The sequence below is a fragment of the Gallus gallus genome, chromosome 1 (genome assembly GCF_016699485.2).
Source record: "Gallus gallus isolate bGalGal1 chromosome 1, bGalGal1.mat.broiler.GRCg7b, whole genome shotgun sequence".
NCBI lineage: Eukaryota > Metazoa > Chordata > Aves > Galliformes > Phasianidae > Gallus > Gallus gallus.
In genome coordinates, this window is record NC_052532.1 from 135,401,982 (window position 1) to 135,417,964 (window position 15,983).

Consider the following 15,983-nt stretch of genomic DNA (forward strand, 5'->3'; position numbering starts at 1 on the left):
CGCTTTCTCAGTAGTGGAGTGGCATCCTGCTGGTGTGTCGCGAAGCCCCATGTCCAGCACTCCCTGTTAAAGTTACTGCAGAGGCTCGTATATCCTTCATGTCATTCCTTTAAATTAACAGCTGCAGATAGGGTTTGGGTGAGGATATTTTTGTTCTTGCTATGTTGGCTCGCTATTCTAAGCACGTAATGCCACACTAGCCATGGAAGTACTGTCATCTGCTTGCTTTGTCTGTTTGGGCTGGGAGTGACCACACGGTGTCTTACAGATTCTTCTGCTGGGTATCACACTTCCATTTTCTACCTACATCTGTACATGCACGCAGCTGGTATTTGGGAATGATTTGGTAAATCATTCCTATCCCCACAATGGGGTGGGACTTAGCAGCGTGAAATAGCTTTGGACTAAAATGAATCATAGAACTTCCCTCCCTGTGCTGTTCCACCTGTTGTCCCAGGACTGTCCTAGGGAGCAGTTTGTGTCCAGGTCGGCTCTGGATCTCAGTGTGGTACGGAGTACGGGGGATGGCAGACATGGTCATTCCAAAGTATTTGTTTTCCAGAAGCTAGATAGTCTCTTCTTAGTAATATTTCTCTAGAACGTTGTTCTTTTGTTCTGAAAGGTAGCCTGGGGCTTTCAGCTTGTAGATTCACTTTAATGAGTTTATGACAGCTACTGATTCTGAGGCTCTTATGTACAACACCAATCTGCAACTTTGTTTCTAAGGATGGGTAAAGGAAAGTGATTGGAGGGCAGAAATGCTGAGCTTAACGAGAGTGGAAAGAGGGGTTCGTGATTTACACTCGGTAGTATTAAATGTCTTTGCAGCTTTTGAACATAAAGTTCCCTTTGGGCATGCCTATAATGTGATGGTGATGATTTTGGTTTTTTTTTTAAAGGTATTTCTTGGTGTCTGTGAGGTTCCTCTGCAAAGCAGGCAAATACAGGCTGCTGACCCATTGACCTTCGTTACCAACATCTTCCTTGTTAGTTTAGCTTCATAACAAGAAGTAGAAAAGTGATTTTTTTCTTTAAATAAAATTACTAGGTGAATAAACTTGTTCATGAAGGAAGGGCTTTAATTTTTCTCTGGTAGGTCTAATTTTTTATCATTATGTGTGGACTTAGAGAATGTGCCAGCTGAGATTGATCACTGGTGTGTGAAATGACCAAATTATAACAATGGAGAGTTTTCTAGGGTGGGTAATATATTTTCATATGTAGCTTCCAGCAATGAGTTTAATATACTGAAGGCCACGTTTTCAACGCTTCTGTTATTGAAATGCAGTGCTCTGATCGTTTTTCTGCTGAACTTCAATTTAGAGCTTGATCTGTAAAACATCCAAGGAAAAAAGCATCAAAGCAAAAAAGAGGAATTGTCTCAGAACGCAGGAAGATCTTTAAGTATAAAATTAAAATATGCAGAGGGCTTAAAAAATTGCATAGAATACCTCAGAGGCTAAATCGGTAAGTAAGAAAGGAAAATAGCTTTACTGGCCTATTCCTTGAAGTTTTAATAGTTTGCTCACTTTGGATCCAGGAAGTGAACTTGTACGTTTTTACTGTTTATACCTTCATTTCCCATCTCAACTCTTCTGGCTGTGCTTCAGCTGAAGGATTGTTACCATTTTAATGTTAGATCCCCAAGGAGTATATTATTACTTGCAGAGCTCTGGTTTGGTTCTCTGCTTCAGTTCAAAGCCACCAGTTGAACTCTTCCAAAAGTGTAATAAACTGAGTTGTGATACTTAAACCACTTACACATGAATATATCTGGTTCACTTTTCAGAGACTTAGAGATTGGACTTGGGCAAGAAAAAACATATGTGGGAAAGAAAACAGTAATTAAAAGATATGCATAGCTGGGAAACACTTCTGTTTTTTAATGTTTTGGTTGTGATGTTATGAGAATTGCTTTTTTAGATGCTTCTGGCTAAGATGGGTAGTTAGGACCCAGGTGAATCCTAGATTGTTGGCCACTACTCCGATCACGTCATTGACAGTAGCTCTTAGCTTCGCTTCAAAGGAAGGAGTTCCTACAGACTGGAACCCCACTATAAAAGGAAGGCAATAATCTGCCTGCTGCAGAAGGGTATAATACTAACATATTCATTATATGTTAATACTACATTCAGAACTTTTATCTTATATCTTGTTTTATCTTGCCTTGATCTTTGTCTTGCTATCCTTGTGTAGTTACGTCAGTGCCTTAGTATAGATAGTCACTGCTGACTTTGAGACCTGCCAGGAGCAAGCCTGGATGATGGTGAGGTTAACAAGTCGGATCTAGCTGTGTGACTGTGCCTGCATGAGCAGTGGTACTTAGCAATTGCTGCTGACAGTATGGGCACAGCACTGGGAGGGCGGCAGCTTGTTTGTGGCTTTGTTCTCTGACTTCTCTGTTCCTCATACCCTAGATTTCAGAACACGATACACATTGAACTTCAAACCGATTGCCACCATGTTTGCTTGCAAGAAGAATTAAAGAAGAAATTTCTTGTGCATTATCCTGAATGCCTCCATATATCACGCTGAAGTCATTCTCTCATTTACACTTCCCAAGTGGGATTTTCCTTTCTTTGCAGCAGGTCTAAACCTGTCAAACACAGTCTTGGGTTCTTGAATTGTTCTAGCAACATCAGCAGGTGGTTTCCATGCAACGCACAAAACACATAGACAGTTCTGTAAAGTGTAGAGGTTTAGTTTGTTTTTGTTCTGCCTTGGAATAAATCTTTAAAATTTCAGGAAATCTAGCATGCCTTACTTGTCTGCTGGGCATGGTAAAACATTGCTTTAGCATGTGAAAGCTGCTTTTCACCTCACCCACAATCTCACTATACCTAAAAAGCCCAGATATTGGCTGAGGGGAAGCGGTCTGCTCATCAACCTTAGCAGGCACAGTGATTTTCTCCACTTCTTTTCTTACAGAGGACTTACCTGCCTGCTTTAGGTTCTACATTATTGTCTTTGCAGCTCAGCCCACACCTTTTCTTGCTTTTCTAGGAACAGCTTCCTTGGATGGCAACATCAGCAGCTGGCAGCAATGTGCTCATTATGCCTGGGGAAAAGCACTAGTGTTCTCAAATCGCACTGCCTCTAGCAGCAAGGAGTATGTACACTGTCATTGTTAGGAGATGTCAGTTGCAGGTACACAGCAACCTTGTCTCTGGGTAGCTGGAAATGCCTGTCAGCTGGAGTGGCTGAGCAGATCCTTGTTTGGATGAACGTGATGGATGAGTATACAGGAACAGTGGCTGTGCAGCGTTAAATATCTTGGTTACTGCTGCTGTGTATTGTTTCAGGTGCTCACAAGCATTTTATCGCAGTCAGAGTGGAAGTGCTTTTGGTTGGTAGCATCCTTCCCTTCTTTCTTACATATAGAAACCTCACAGTAGGTCTGGATGACTGATTATGGAATCGCCTGTACTTGCTTTGTCTTTCTAGCACCTCCACGTCTTGGAGAAATTATATAGATCCCCTGTTTCCAAAACAAATTTTACTGTGGAATGTGCACATAGGAAGGTCTTCAAAGACTCTAGGATCCACCTGTCTGCACTAAGATTTGTGTTAATTTGGGTATTTCAAAGCTAAATACTGTCCCCTTAGCGCTTCTTGTCAGCAGTTATTGCTCACTGTTCCTTTTCAGCTTTGGGGTAAAAAGGTGTTTGCTAAGGCAGCTTATTTTTACGAGGCAACATAAGGAGAAAGAAGAAAGTGAAAACTGAGTATGCCAGCAAAAATAAATAAATAAAATGATTTTCCATTTCTTTTTTTTTCCTACATTGGAAAATACCATGATCTGTGATACTAACCTTGATGGAAGAAAGGAGAGAAGAAAGTCATTCCAGTCATGGAGTGCAAGTCGATCGCTGCTTGCGAATCTGTGTCTATATCTAAATCTATATCTGTATCTATTTTAAGGAAAAGGATAATTTCATCACAGAGTGCCAGTAGTGGAAAACAGACGTCCCTGCAAAGTAGCAGTTGTAGTGGGAAGATGAATTAGTTGCTTTGTACCTACGGCGCAGGACTTGATCACTTTGGCAGCAGCAAGATGTTTAGTTCAGCTCAATCAATTTTTTTGGAAGCTCACCTTCAATTGCTTGGTTTAGAGCCTGTGTGATTATTTCAGCCAGCAGGAGAGACTTATTTCTTTTTCAGGCTTAAAAAAAAAATAAATCTGTTTGCTAATTGTTCTGCAATTTTTTCTGTGTTACTTCGTAACGTGCACCATTAAACTTTGTATGCAGGAATGGGAAGAAATAATTATTTCTTCTTCGGTTGGTTCATGCTGAAATAGCCATTAACTCTGCATCCCAATCCTCTGCTTTTTTGCAGCTTGTAAATCATTTACTCGGTGCCACAAGTAGGACACATCTGTATAATTTGAGTATCGGTGTTTATGTATTATTTCAGCTTCGTTCTCAGTTAAGGCAAGTGTAAATAACTTTATATAGTTGTAAAACAGTAGGGAAATGAGCCTCTGCAAACTAATGCGTTAGATTTCTTTTCTGGGGCAAATGGAGAGGGTCTTTGAAGCCTGATCAAAGCCTGAGCTCTCCAATTGTGTGCAATGTGAAGTTGGTGGCGTTTGAATAGAGTCTGTTGGCTTCAGGAGTTGGTTTTTTTATTGGGGTTTTATATCTCTGGAACCCATATTCAACGTATTTCTGGAAATGACAAATGTGCTGCCATATGGCACGCCAGATTTCAAGCCACTCTGAGGTGCATGTGTGAATTTTAGAGTGCCTGGAAGAAATGAATGAAAACCACATTCTCAATTTTATCTGTTGCTGAGCTCTGCAGGCAGATGAGGGGGGGAGGCTTTGAAGTAAATTCAGCTTGAGGGTTTGCATACTTAAGTCTGAGCTGCTGCCCTAATGCAGCAAGGTGTAGATGTCATTTACGTGCCAAAATACACACTAATTTCAGTAGGACTATCAGTTTAATGTGGCTGTGTTTTTCTTGCAGATGCTAAGAGATACGGAGCTGGGCCCTGTGCTTCCTTTTGCGCCGCGTTACTGAATTCAGTCATTCATTTGAAACCATTTTTATGAGTTAACTTCTCTTTCAGACCTTAATGACCAAACCTAATTCTTAGGTGTTATTGAACGCTCATTCTTATATACGTCCCCTTAGAAGGTTCTGTATTGATTGTATTTCAAGACTAGCTTTCTTAAGCTCTCGTTGGTTACTAAAAGCTTAGGAAGCTTTTCTGGAGATTTTGTTCCAGGGTTTTTTTTAATCCTAGAAACTCTATGAAAACTTTTTAAATGCAGAAAAGATGTTTGGGGAATATGGTTTTGCTTAGGAAAAGCATTTCAGTCTTGTGAAGAGCAAGCAAATAAAGCAGCTCATTATTAAGATTGCTTAGACACCTCTAATACAGAACTGAAGGCAATGAAATTCAACATTTTGTTTCTATAAAAAGAGGGAGGAAAAAATGGATTGTGACCTACATAATTTGAATGATCAGTGTTTTGCCTCAAAAGTTGCTTAACTGGTAGAATTTGTTAAGATTAATTCTGTCTTCCTGCCTCAATAAGAGATCATTCGCTGGGGAAATTAAGTTACTCTGGTAAATCCTCTCCACCATTTTTTTTAAACTGTTGTACCTTGATACAACAACTGTTCATAACTGTTTCCAGCCCACAGCCTTTGTGTATTTCCATTCGTACAAAACTCGAAGGCTTCTGATGCTGCGTTTACTGTTGTGCATTCTGTCATCTCCATAGCTCAGTGCTGCATGCCAGGTAATTGCCGTTTCTGACCTTGAATGAAAGCACATTTAGTGCATTCTGGCTGCAGTGAGGATGTGGGCTGTGAGGGGCTGGTGGTTAGTGATGTAAGGCAATAGCTGTGCATATGTGCATTGCTGCCAGCAGTTCTGCTGCTTGTAGCTCTGGTAGTGTCCCGAAGGAAAAACATTTTCCTTTTCCTGGAACGTGATCGATTCGTTAAGCCTGTGTGAATTAATACATCAGTTTGATGAGGATTGAGGAGGAGGAAAGTGCAGTTCTCACAGGACAGCTGAGAGCCTCATTGGGGGCATATGCTGCACGTTCTCTCCCCATGTACAGGTCGTTGCCCTGGCTCAGGGAATCCTATTCAGAAATGGGAACTGACATGCAGCATGGCGTTCCTGATGTGGCAAGTAGGTCCTGCTGTGAGGTGCCATTCTCAGATTTCCATCTGGATGGAAATGCTGGTTGTGAAATGGCTTAAGAGGAATGCTGATATGCTGCGGGTATGTTAGGAAGTCTTTATTTCATTCTTTTGTATCTTAATTTGAAAACTTCTCTCACTTCTAGAAATATTGTGCATGTTAACCTTTCTGAAGAAGCTCTGAAAATTGCTGAGTTGTTCATTTATTCAGACATGTGAAGAGTCCCTGTATGTGGAACCTTTTCATCTTGTGCCTTTGACTTGGATCACAATTAACAATGGCAAAATCTCCACAGTTCTTTATCTTCTGAGGAGCTGTCTTGAATTCATTAGTATTTTACTTTGTTTTTCAGGATTAAACTTCAAGCTGTCAAACACAAAACTTTTAGTAAAATCTGTGATGTTTTGGCACAATATTCAGTGTAGGTGGTCGGCGTTTCCTATAAAATGTCCTTAAATTTATTAGCTCTGAAATATCAGTGTATCAAAAAGGAAATCCTTGCTTAGACTATTACCAGCCCTTACTTTCTGTCAGATTGTTCTGTCAGATTTTTAAAATTCCCTGTAAATAACATTAGTTTGTCATTGTCTTAATTAACAGAACACCTACACAGTGTTTCTTTATGTATTTTCTTTATGTATTTTTCTTCTTTATGTATTTATGTATCTTTGCTTCTTTAGGTATTTTCTTTCCCTGCCTGCGCAAGGAGTTGTTAATTGTGTAAAATCTTTCTGCATCTTTTTCAGTGTTTATCTTAAATTTTGCTGCTCTTGTCTTGTTTCTCCCTCAGTTTTTGTATCACTCTTACCTTCCTATCTCAGTTTTCACACCAGTCTCCCACTCCGTATCATATGTGAGGCGTGGGATCTTTACCAGTTGCTTATTACAAGACTAAATCTGCAATCCAAGCACTCATTTTGAAGACATCAGCAAGAAGCAATTTGGCAGATCTTTCTGCAATAAAATTAAGAAGTGATTGCATGCCCATTCAAGCTTTGATCTAGATATTACAGGTAATGGCAGTAACGAGGATGTGATAGCATGGTCTAGCAACCAGAATATATCTACTGTAGATTTTGTACTGTTTTACACTTTTGGTGATATTTGGTAGACCTCTGTAGAACTGAAGCAGAAATCACGCTGCCAAGAGGCATTCGATGTGCAAATACTTCTAGTTCTGTAACTTCTCTTTGAAACTATAGTTACACCGGGTTTTGGTTTTTTAGGTTTAAAAAACAGTTGTTTTGAGCACTTGGTGGTAGTTAGAGTCAGTCTTTCAAGCTCCGGGGCAACTCCTACCCTACTGAGGGCTACAGAAAGTCTGTGACTGATTTTTGGGGCCCCTACGGTCTCATTCTGGTTTTTGGTAATGCTTTTGAATATGCGTGGAGGGTACCTTCAGAGTTTGCAGATGTGTGTTCAGAAGCCACGTGGCTCACTCTTTAAGTTGACATCATAAATTTGAGCAGTAGGTGCCAAGAACTTCCTAAAAACTTGTGTGTCAGCTGATGTACTCTGCTGCTCACTAGCTTAACTGTTCTTTCAGTTGGAGGCCCAGCAATTCTGCTGCCTCTGGGAGTTTTGGGAAAGCATTGATTGCGAGAAGAATTTTTCTGCCTGTGGGTATATTAAAAAGATTGATGAAGAAACAATGCTGCCTTGCTTTGAGGTGATTCTTCCTTCAGGAATGTGAAGCTTTATTCAACCGGAAGGGATTTTCGATCAACTTACTCTTCTTTTAAGTGGCGAAGCTAAAATTGGCTTCAGCAACATAAACACTTTGCGTAATTTAACATCTTGCTGTCTAGCTTATAATTGTAGTGCTGCCTTGTTCAGAAGTGTAGTACTGATCAGTAATAGCCATACAAGTCTATGTCAGGGAGTTTTGGTGGATGTGCATTTTTGAGGGTTGCTTTATTCCTGTTCTCCTACTTCCTTTACATCTCACAATGAGATGATAGAAAAACAGTAAGCCTGATTTGCTTTGCTCCAGGTGTATTTTGAAATGCTGAATATTGTTTTAGACTTCTTGAGATCATTAATGCTCATCAGCAGGAAGAGTAAGGTAATTTTAGTTGAACAAATGGGTTTGCACGTGCAGAAGTAGTACAGTAAATTAGTAAAACGTAAGGTGAGAATTGGTTTTTGGCAAAGGAATGAATTAATGTGTACTTCATGAGGAGGGAGAACCAGTGATAGATGATGTATTGTTCTTTTGGTCCTTAGAACTACTCCATTGTGATAGGTTTACTTCTGATTGTTGGACCATCATCGGAGTTTTGATTCTTTTTTTTTTTTTGTACTGGGCACCCATTCCTGAACTGATATCTGCTATAATTTTTTGATACTATGTGCCAGATGTGCTTAAGATTTGTGCTTAAGATTTGTTTCACTGCTTTCTTAAAGTAATTAGTGCTTCAAAAATACGGTAACTGTAATTTAAGCACTTAGCAGCACTGTGTTTAGCCTCTGTCTTAGAAAATTCTTGATTTTTACTGAGAACTGTTCCTTTATATCTGTCAGGAGGAAAGTACTTGTGGCATCTGTGATACTGCAGATTTAAATGGAAGGTTGCTGTGATTGATTTTGAGACCTGGAATTGTGCATGTGTGCTTTAGTAATCTGTAATGAATTTCTGCGGCTGTTGCTCTTAGATGGGAATAAGCTTTGTGTTATCGAGGAGATGTTTGTGCTCTTCTATGCTCTGAGGTCTGTAACTTCTCAAGAGAGTGAGCTCTTGTGCAGGGTCAGCATTTACCATTGAAAGCTACTGAAGGAACGATAAAATGAAGGTGGATGTAATTAATGACCTCTAGAAACGAAGGAAATTATTCCACCTACTTAGAAGGAAACCAGAGTTTACAAAATTATTTAAATATAAAAGTAATTTTAATTTAGTGTTAATTTAGGTGAAGTCTGTGTTCCGTAAGGTCTGTTCCACTGGAACAGGTTGCCCAGTTATGTGGTTCATGCCCTGTCCTTTCAGTCTTTCAAGGTGAGGCTGGATAAGGCCTGGGCAACCTGTCTAGCTGTGGTGTTCCTGTTCATTGCAGGGGAGTTGGACAAGTTGGCCTTCAGAGGTCCCTTCCAACTCTGAAGATTTTATGATTGTATGATCTGCTCAAAGCTGCATGTGGAATAAGTGATAATTTGGGTTCTCTGGTCTTCGGTTCTTGTAGAGAGATTCCCTGTTGTGGCCTGCTTGTAGTTCAAAGTGTACAAGGGAAGGAAATGGGAGAGATTCAGCTTGAGCACAAGAGGTAGACAGTGGAGGGGGAAGGCATTTTGAAGAATGCGTAGAAAAAAAAAATGAATATATGATAGAAAAGACCACATAATTGAGTAATGTGGTGGAATAAAAGGCAAAGGCATTTTTTTTCCATGTATTTTGACCATTTCGAGTTGGGGGGGGGAGGGGAAGAGGAGCAAGGGAGTCAATAGTGTCATGCCTTTACAGTCTCTACAGAAAAAGCTGTAGCCCAAATCTTTTCATTCTAACTGCATAACTGGAGCACAAACCTCAACGTACCTTAAGATCCTCTGTCCTCAGTCTGAAATAGTTTCTCCTACTGCTGCTCAGTATTGGTGGTAGGCATGTAAAAGACAAAATGTAGTAGTTACTACTAAAATTGATCAGCAAGATGATTAAAATACTTAAAAGCTAGTTTTTGAAAGTTTGAACCTTTCAATTTTGGAAACAAAATATCCACATACGGGGATTAGTTTTGAAAGTGGGCAGTATATGTTTACTTGGCTTTTGTGTTTTAACAACAGATCATGTGTGTAAATGTCAGTGTGACATTTTTATTTCTGGCCTGCACGAGGAAGATGATTTAGTCAGGTCAGCCACTAAAGAACGAACTGTTCGACAATACACTTAGTCATCACTGGGAGAACTCTGGATGAGTCGAGTGCTTACTTACTAAAAGGTGCTGAGGACTTTTTTGTGGGGTTTTTTTTCTGAATTCCTGGAAGAAAGAGTATCCGGACATCTATCAACATGGAGTTGCTGGAAGGTGAGACAAATTTGGCAAGTACATGAATGAAAGTAGAGGGGTACATGATTACAGTATATCCCTAAATTAATTCCAGTGAAGTGGTGAAGTATTCAGAGCATCTGAGAATTCTGGCAAAGAGAGTTTTTTTTTTTTTATATATACAGGTACAATAAAAGCTTACTTGAAAATCGCATCACAGCAACAAATAATAAAACCAAACAGTGACGCCTTTGCAGGAGATGCTGAATTCATTGGGTGGTGCTCCGTGGGTATTTCTGAAGTCTCCTTGAAACATGTGGCAGATAGAGAAAATTCAGCGCTGCTTTTATTATAAATGAAATGTTATTAAGCTGTGATTGCCACCTATATCATACCGTAAAGATGGTTGAAAAGCATGCTGATTCTCATTTTGTTCAGTTTATTGTCACACCGTATGGGACCTAAATGAGACCTAATAGAGCAGTAATTGGATTTGCGGTACATATATGGCAGAGCAGGATTCGTGATACTGCTGCTCTGTGTGTAATAGAGAGCAAACACAAAAATTAAATCTCTTGTAATAAAGAACTGGCAACACATGGATTCCTTGAGTATATCCTAGCTCTTTGGATAAATAAATTTGAAGCTGGAGAAATTTGTTCTCTAGGCTTTGCCAAAATGTTTCTGACAGCCTCATTGATTCCAGGGTCCAACTGGAAGTTATTTTTAAGTAAACCGTAAGGTTTTTTTCATTGCAAGGTAATAATTGAAGTAAATAATTTTATTGACAAATATAGTTGAAAACGAAGTCTGGTATCCCAAATTACTCTGTAGCATCAGAAAATGTGGTAGGTTACTGATTTGAACTTGGTCCAAACTGGTAATATCCCAGATTGCTGGCTTGGAAAAGGATCTCTGCACGTGCCCCGAGAAGTGGCTTTGAGATTGAATATACTGAGGAGTTGAGGAGTGTGTGTAGCTGGCACTGATCTCAGCTAAGAAAGTCTGGAGTTGTAAAGCACAAACCGTATTTGTACATTACCCATTTCTTTAAATTACTTTTTTGAATTAGCTGTGAACTGTAGAATTTAGGAGATTCTGGCAAAAGTAACTCCGTATTTTCAAACTTCTGAAAATCTCAGGAGTATGCTCAGGGGAGAACAAAACCAAAACCAACCTTCAGTTGGTTGAGTCATGATGTAATGAGCATATCCTGGAATGTGTATTCCTAAAGATCGTAGAATCATAGAATGGCCTGTGTTAAAAAGGGCCACAATGATCGAGTTTCAACCCCCCTGCTATGTGCAGGGTCGCCAACCACCAGACCAGGCTGCCCAGAGCCACATCCAGCCTGGCCTTGAATGCCTCCAGGGATGGGGCATCCACAGCCTCCTTGGGCAACCTGTTCCAGTGCGTCACCACCCCCTGTGTGAAAAACTTCCTCCTAATATCTAACCTAAACCTCCCCTGTCTCAGTTTAAAACCATTCCCCCTTGTCCTGTCACTGTCCACCCTCATAAACAGCCATTCCCCCTCTTTTTTATAGGCTCCCTTCAAATATTGGAGGGCCACAATGAGGTCTCCCCGGAGCCTTCTCTTCTCCAAGCTAAACAAGCCCAGTTCTCTCAATCTTTCTTCATAGGAGTGGCTGTTCATAATGAATGCTTTCCTTTTTCCTGAGTTTGATATTTAGTAGCCAGTCTCTTTATCAGTTTCATTTGAAAAACAGATAAACTTGTACTTATCTATATTTTCAGAGGCAATTATTTTAATATGCCTATATATATATTAAAAAAAACCCTCTTCCTCTTTTTTTTTTTTTTTACTTTGTTGACTTAAAAGGCTGTTTGATAGCTGTGTGTTATAAAACCACAAGTAAAATGAATTCTGTGGTGAGGTTCAGCAAGCTGAAAATGCCGCAGAATTAAGCAGTAACAGAGACTTCCACAGTGAAAGGGAAATTGGTCGCTAGAGTAGGTTAAGGGAAACAGCAGAAAGAAATCGGAGCCTTGAATTAGAGCAACCATGACAAATGATATTCCAAGCTTCAGTATTTAAGCAGAGGGGGAATACTGTTATTTTTGTTATGTAGACTTGAGATAAATTTAGTTTGTGCTTTCAGGAAGTTTACACTCATAGTAGTCATAGCACATGCAGTCTTGTAATACCAGAACTCTCAGCTGTGCTGCCTACCAGTAGCTTTCTAAAAGCCTATGGAAAATATTTACCATTATTTGTAAAATGTGATTTGTATCAACAGTCTTAATTTGTAGACTGATATATACAGTCTGAATATGAAGTATGTGAGGAGATTTAGGGAAAAATACAGGAGCAGTGGAGGATCTAGAAGTAAGTAGAAATCTTTGAATTACTGCTTATACCCCTTATTTCTAAGAAGTGAACCTGGGATCTATTACCTTGGGGGACAAATTTGGACAGTGTAATTGGCGTTGACCTTTTGCCAGATGTCTGGCGGTTCTTTTTTCCCCTCCCTTGTGTCCAGATAAATGTCATGTGTTCAGGTTTTTGTTCCCTTGTTCTGATTTCAAGTGTGAAGCTGCTTATGTAGCTAATCTGCACTTACAATTATTTCCACTTGTAACTCCAGTAGGACTCTCTTTTGGGGTGTTCAGACAGGAATGGCATAATTGGATTTTTGCCCAGATACTGTATTTAGATAGCTTTGGAGATGTCATTAATTTGACAGCTGCCATAGGAAATCTTGGTTTTTTTTTGGCTATTGTTGCAAGGCCTGCAATGTTTCCATCGCATTTTCATTTGTAGTCTTTTTCACTGAACTGGTGGGATTAAAGGACGTAGAACGAGACACCATCAGATGCGTGCAAGATGTGAAAGGGAGAAAATCAGTGCTGAAAACATCAGAAGCTAAGTTGTTGCCAAATTCCTGTTTGGGCATTAGGAGATCTTGGAATATCTAATTATCCTTCAAATGGCAACAGCAGCAGCGTCTATAACTATGGCTGCTGCATGCTTTGGTAGGAACAAAGCTGTGTGAAAGTTTCTGTTCTTGCTGTTCACCTAAAGCTAAGTTTCTTGGTCAGTTCAGCCAACACCTGGAGGAAGGTAGAGAGCCAAAACTCAAACATCCTCCAGGATGTTTTATAGCAGGGAAATGTTGAGGTCAGGCCTTCTTCTAAACTGAAAGAGAATAGATTTAGATTGTATATTAATAAGAAATTCTTCACATTGACAGTGGTGAGGCCCCAGCACAGGCTGCCTATAGATGCTGTGATGCCCCATCCCTGGAGGCGTTCAAAGGCCAGATTGGATGGGGCTCTGGGTAGCCTGAGCTGGTGGGGGGCACCCCTAGACTGGGTGGGCTTCGAAGTTTCTTCCAACCTGAACCATTCTGTGATTCTATCAGCATAATGCACTGAGCTGCCAAGGGGTTGTTTCAGAGCTTTCAAGAGGTTTCTGACATTGTGTTCTGTGAAGATGTTGGTCAGAATTTGCTCTGAGCACATTCTCCAGTTCCCTATGCCTGCCTGGCAGTGCCAAACACGGACACTGACCTTACCATATCTGAATTTATGTCACCTTGTCTGTATGTTTTCAGTGGCACTGCTTCCGAAGGTAGATAGTGCTGTTACAGCCAGTCCAGCAACTGTTCAATACGCACATGTGAAAGTAGGAAAGATTGTCTTTGGATTAATGAAGAACGAATCATTTATCAGAACAGGAGCTCTAATAAGGGTTACAGTTTAACTTTGAAATGCTAAGCGTGCCTTGTTTTGTTCTACTGTGATAGTGACCTGAAGACTCGGTGTAGTCCTTGTTACAGTCCATCTTCTGTTATGTCTTACCCAGAGCAAATCTTTTCTGTTTGCCTAGATGTGAGATTTATTTGCTTAGTTGAAACGTATTCTTAGCCAAGAGCGGTAACCAGGAGTCTCTGCTTCATGTTGCTCTGATAATCTGCCTGTGACTAAGTATTGCATCCTCTGTGAGACCTAATTTATTGGAATCTGTGGTTTTTCACTTCTCCAAATGGCATCCGTGAATGCCTTTTTCCAGCAGAGGCAGGCATTTTTCTTTAGATGTGCAGATCACTAGATTGCTCTAATGACTATATTGACGTGCTGTTTATAGGCATCTTCTGCAGCCTTGAAATCCCCACGTATTGAATTAAAAGCTCAGACTTAGAGACATCTGGAAGAATTGGTATGTTTCAGTTGGTTGTATATGTATTTTGACACACAGAACATTACATGGCAAATATGTAACAGGAGAATTAGATCTGTTGGGGAGCTGCTTGGACTGATCAGTTATTAATAGCCATGCTGGTCCTGAACAATTCTAAACTAATTTTACCTCACGGAAAACACTGTGCGGTTTTCATGAACAATAAATTGAAATAAAAATATAAATCAGAGGTCGAAGTTCCAATGGAGCAAATTGTTACAGTGCATGCTTAAAATGCTACTTTCTGGATTCTGACGTATTGAAGGAAGTTAGATAATTAAGATACTTCTTACTGTTCAAACTACAGATCTGATTTTTAAGGTATGCTATTAAGGAAAGAAGAATAATTACCTCGTGTTCACAATGTGGCCTGAGAAGCCTGCTAAGTTAAATACTGCATAAGGTTTGAAGTCTGATCCTTTCCTTCCTCAAAGATACTATGATACAGAGTTCAAGAACATCCTTAGGTGTGGTTAGGTTTCTGCTTACTTATCTGCAATTATAACTGATGATTCAGGTCTTTAGCGTACCTTTGGAAGCGTTCATGAGTTGCCTATAGAGCTGCCCTAAGCATTAATCAAGAACTCTGTTGCTTTTTCTGTGTGGCCTTTTGGGATGTGTACGCGTGCACTTACGCAGTCAGAATGCAAATTCTCAAATAAGGAAAATTAGAACAGTTCTGAGCTCCTATTTCGTGTTATAAATAGAAAAAACAGTGGAGTGAAGGCGGAATGGAGTTTGATTGCTCTTCCTTTCAGGAGTTGCTTTTGAATGGGAACGCTAAGCAAAATGAGTACTGTTTTAGTGGCTTAGTGCCTTTGTAAAATGAAGAAGGCGTACAACAAAGAAGGAGTCGACATAGCAAAACATATGAATGCTAGCCATGTGTCGAAGGCAGGTGAGTGTGGTTTATTATTTTGAGGCTGGAATGTTAGATGTCTTCTCAGAGCATTTGTTGCCTAGCTGGGATGCTGCTTCCTGTCCTTTCATTCATGATTTCCCCATCTCTACTTCAGTGGTTGTTTTACCTGAAAGTTTGTGGCATCAGATTTGAATTATGCCAATATCATTAAGTAGTAAGATAGAAATTCCTGCTTAAGATGGGAACGTTTTACATATTACTGTGAATTCAGTTAGTAATTTATTATCAACATCAGGTTATTTAATATCTTAAACTTTTGAGGGAATCTTCTAGCTGAGAAGATGTAAAAAATGTACAAATTCCCTTTACCAGAAGAATGCGACTCTATAGAATATATGTTGTAGACATAGCAGGTGCAATCATTAATAGTTAGATACAGCAGTCCTCATTTTCTGCAAAATTAAAAACATTTTATTCATGCATGTTTTGCAGCTACAGAGGAAGCTGACAGTGGAAGTTGTTTTTTGAAGTATGGTATTTCAAATAAACATCAGTTTATTTAGAAAATGAACTCCTCGTGTTTCAAGAGTGGATTGGGACTTAATAGTTGTGTAAGTAGTACAGTAGTGTTAAATGAGTTATGTGAGGATATGCAGCTAGGAGGTTAAAATACGAAGGATACACTAGCACTTCGAATACACTTTGGGTTTCTTTTTTGTTTCAAGCAAATTCAGGCAGGCATTGAGCTTCTGAGTGCTTTTTGCTGATCTGTCTG

General features: G+C 39.7%; 1 protein-coding gene across 9 annotated transcripts in view; it reads left to right on the plus strand.

The window, feature by feature from the left end:
• NCK1 (NCK adaptor protein 1) overlaps window positions 1-15,983 on the plus strand; it is an 83,059-nt gene that overhangs the window by 11,181 nt on the left and 55,895 nt on the right. For 2 of the 9 annotated variants that reach the window (XM_046941055.1, XM_046941065.1), the window contains exon 1: window positions 14,949-15,244. The exons of 6 other annotated variants lie outside the window; for them this stretch is intronic. The gene's annotated coding sequence lies outside the window, so the exon portion shown is untranslated. Of the gene's footprint in view, window positions 1-14,948; window positions 15,820-15,983 lie in introns of those variants that run through there. One more of the 9 variants, XM_046941077.1, reaches the window with a different exon arrangement.